The sequence below is a fragment of the Myotis davidii genome, unplaced genomic scaffold, assembly GCF_000327345.1.
Source record: "Myotis davidii unplaced genomic scaffold, ASM32734v1 scaffold48, whole genome shotgun sequence".
Taxonomy (NCBI): domain Eukaryota; kingdom Metazoa; phylum Chordata; class Mammalia; order Chiroptera; family Vespertilionidae; genus Myotis; species Myotis davidii.
Window position 1 is genome coordinate 918,515 of NW_006299393.1, and position 4,266 is coordinate 922,780.

General features: G+C 42.5%; 1 pseudogene; it reads right to left on the bottom strand.

The window, feature by feature from the left end:
* Nucleotides 1-116: 116 nt before the first annotated feature.
* LOC102764786 lies at nucleotides 117-690 on the bottom strand (annotated as a pseudogene).
* Nucleotides 691-4,266: the final 3,576 nt, after the last annotated feature.

The window sequence follows — 4,266 nt, forward strand, 5'->3', positions numbered from 1 at the left end:
AAGTAAATATGTTTGTAGAGAGAGTGACATCAAAAAGATAATTTTGAATTACTTCATCTCCTATTTCTTAGGTAGGTGGTATGAAGTCTGGATTAGCAAATTCCTGAAGAAAGTTTTCAGGATCTGTCATAACTAACGTCAATGGAAAATTCTTTCTTTGAAATCGCCTTGAATTCAGTATACTGTTTAATCCACTTGGCCCACGTGTGTGATACTTGTTAAATTCTTTTACTAAATCTGGGCAGACATAACTATAGCACTGCTTTACTTGCATAGCTGTTTCCAGGGATTGTTCTGGAGCTACTCCTACTTCTCGGCCTCAGCAGTCACTGAATGAAATATGTTGCAGCTGCGTTGTGATTGACATGTGCTTTCCACAGCTGCCAATCACACATCCTTCAGCCACAGGAGGAACTTGAGTGACACCATCCTTACTCTCTGGTACCATACTAGTCACTAGCAGTTTTCCTACTTGTCTTGATGCTCAGGATGCCATTAATGCAAAAACAGCCTGTATGGCTATGCATCAGCCTGAAGTACTGAAGGACTCAACAGCGTTTCAGCAGTATGTTCTGTTTTCTTGATTATCTAGTGGAGGTTTAAGCAAAAGAAAGTAATGACCTTCAGGTTCCGCTTTAAGTATTTAAAGAACACTTGCTCCACAAACCTTTCCATCAGGTCAGACTTCATCTATACCATGTGGACTGGCCACTTCCTGCCACACGGGCCTTTTCTAACTTCATTCCAATAAAGAAGTCAAGGACATCACTACTTCCATCGCCCTTGTTTATGCTCCATTGCCCACTGTTTTTGACTCCTGGGTTGCAATACATGAAAGGATAATAAACTATGGTCTGTATTAGCATCATGTTCCAATTTTGAACACGCAGTGCCATGTCCCCCATCTTCATTTTCTCCTGCCCTTTCTGCTATTATTGTCTGGTCTGCTGGCTCAGGTCCGAAATTGGTGATATGGTCTAGGGGCTATCTAACCCTCCATAGTGGGGTTACCCTCTCCTACAGCTTTTCCCTCTAATACTGCCTTTCCCCAGAAAGCCAAGATGACCATAGGTGCCCACACCCTCGTCAGGCCCAGGCTGGTGCACACCCAGAGCATCTGGGTACAATTGTTTTGAATGGAGGTTATAGGGCAGAAGGATAAAATTTTTATTTGTAGGTTGTTGTTTACCTCTTTGCTTATTTTAAAAAACATAGAAATCCAGCCTAGCCTAGGGAGGTTGTCATCCTTAATTTTGACAAGATGAGAAACAAAGTATAAAAATAGCTGAATAGTGGCAGTGCATAGGCTAAGATCACTTAAGAAAATAAAAGCCCTGGGGACGGTGAGATCATGAATGATGCAACTTAAGTGTTGTCACAGATCAAATGTTTAGGACTCAGTGGTCGGCAAACTGTGGCTCACGAGCCACATGCGGCTCTTTGGCCCCTAGGGTGCTCTTCCACAAAACACTGACTTCTGTGCATGGGCCACGAAGTTTCAATTGCACTGTACGTGCGTGCCCACACGTGGTATTTTGTGGAAGAGCCACACTCAAGGGGCCAAAGAGCCGCATGTGGCTTGCCAGCGTCAGTTTGCCGACCACTGGTTTAGGTTGACTGTACTGGTGGGAGGTGATGTACCTGGAGGAAGGCAGGGAATGGCACAGGTGAAGAAACGGTGTAGGTACATGTGCAGAAGTTGCTGCAGTGAGTGTGTTTTAACCGATTAGCTTTCTGGGCAATGCTCTCAAACCAAGACACATCTGAGTGAGCCACATGGTTAAACCAAAGGGTTCTGGGAGTCTCACCTGAGGCCTATTACAACAGACTCTCCAAGGGTGGCTTTTTGCCTTTAAAAAACTTTACAGGAGATGGATTGAGGAAGAAGTATTTGAGCTAGCATAATTTATTTGCAATGTTCCAGAAACGGGTTTCGATCTCTAAATAGCAAGGAAGTGGCCTGAAGCATTAGAAAAAGGGAAGGAATTATTGTTTTCCACTCAGTAATCGAGTGTGAACTCAAGAATGCAGTTGTAAGCCTGTTGAAGAACATGCTAATCAAAGAAGGCATGTGATGAAACGAGGTAAGAGAGAAAGGCTTTGAGGACACTGAGCAGATCAGAGGCAGCCGGTGGGCCGCTGCCATTGGCCTGTCGTGGGGGCAGCTCCTGGGTGGAGGAGGATGGCTTTCCAGAGCAGCGGAGTGGGGGCGGGTGCAAGGACAACACAGCTCAATACAGAGTAAGACGGAGTCGAAGGGGCCAGATCAGGCTTAGGAGTTGGCTCAAACCTGACATTGTGGCTCACGATGCAACCTTTGTTATCTTGGTTTGAGTCCTGAGAAAGGAGAGTTGGTTACCAAAATAGAACCACAACTAGGAGTTATGTGTTTGTACTGAGCTGTAGGTGCATATGGGATGACTGCTTTATAAACTTGGATATCAGCATAGCCACTGTATTTGATTTTAATTATTTGAAAATTATAATGCACTAAAAGCTTCATGAAATCAGAGACTGTCTATTTTGTTCGTCGCTGTGCCCCCACTCTCTAGGACAGTGACTGGAACATAGTAGGTGCTTGTAGAAGCTTGATAAATGTTGAATGAGTCCATTGTTCCAAAGAGGAAGGGAAGAACCCCAGAACCCAGGTGAAGCCAACCACCCACCACGTTGGAACTACACATCATTGTCCCCTTCACAGAGGCACCTATAGAACTAATGTTGAAGTCTGATCTTCAGTTAGCTGTTTATCTTATTTATTCTTCTGTTCTTTTTGGTAAAAGTTAGTGTCTTAATTCTTTCTTCTTCATAGTTAAGATCAATTCTCAAATCCCTCATTCATATGAGAAGTAAAAAGTGTCAAGTTTCTGTATGCTATGATTTTTCCGAGGGTCCTTACATTTTCTAAATTGAAAAGATAATGTCACCGCATGGCATTTGAATTCTCATTTTCATAATGGGGGAAGGCTTCTTTGTCAATAATAGATTGTTTTTGCTTTGGAATGCTTACTGACATGTGAAATTTTGAGAAATGGTGTGCAAAGTGATCTGACATACATTAGAACTCTGGACAGAAAATGAAACGCTCAGCAGAAAAGAGAAGTTACGATGGGCTTACACAAGAATAGATTCTATTTTTGTCCTTTCTCTTCTTTTCCAAGGAAGTGGCAAAGAACAATTCCCTTTTCTCCCTGACTCTGAGGATATGCTGTGTGTATTGGCAATTCTTTCCCTCGCTCATAAAGGAGTCCTGCTAATAGTAACCAGGATCTCTTGGCATTCTTAGCATTTGGTTTGATTCTGAGGAGAATAAACCAGGTACGACTGCACAATCAAATAGCATGTTGGAGTGTTTGCCTAATTGAATATGGGCAAAGTCAGCCATAAATTCCAAATATTTCGTAGACCACCCAGCCAGAGAACTCTGGTGGGGCCTACACACACGGGAAACCGCCACTAAGAGACAGACACTTGGGATTAAGCAAGTCATACTCACCAGCTGCTGACAGGCACTGGCAAAGCATCAGTTGTCGTTTGCTTTGTGTCCAGAGCCCACATCAAACACGTTGCTGCAATTAAGCAGTTTGTCTGCCACAGTAAGTTTCATGGAAATGTTTTCCTGCACTTCTCTGATGCATATAAATGAGGTGAAAATTCTGTTTTGCTTTCTTCAGAGCCTGAAATATAAAGGTTATAAAGGATGGATGTGATCATAACATAGCAGCTCTTGAAAACACATTCTGTAGCTTAAACCCAACCATTACCTTCCCAAGAATGAGTTATCCACTATTATGAGTTTTTGAAAAACCTATGCAACCAGGCTTATGTCTTCTTCTGCTGTTTGTAGTTTGAAGTTGTGACAATTTACTCCCCATTTTTCTTTCAAATGAGAAAATTGGTGGAAATACTTTGTCAGCTATGAGGTGCCATTCGTTCTTAAACCACCATGAGTTCCAAGGTTTTGGAAATTGCATTTGGCACTGTTTAAAGCAAGGACTTCTTAGTGTTTATTGATTATGTTTCTTGTTGTAGTTCCCCCAGCAAAAGTCTCTCGTCCAGGGCATATGTCTAAAAGAAGCATATTATTCCTTGTGCTTGTATTGCTGCATGCTTTGAAGAAAGGGCTCTTGTAACTACTGGCATAAGCCAGAGCTAAATCTGTGATTCAAGTAATGTCCAAGGCACTTCTGCTTTGATAATTATATGAAGCCAGGTGGGATTAATTAGGGACTCTATATGCTCATGACGGAGACACCAGTTTTGGTT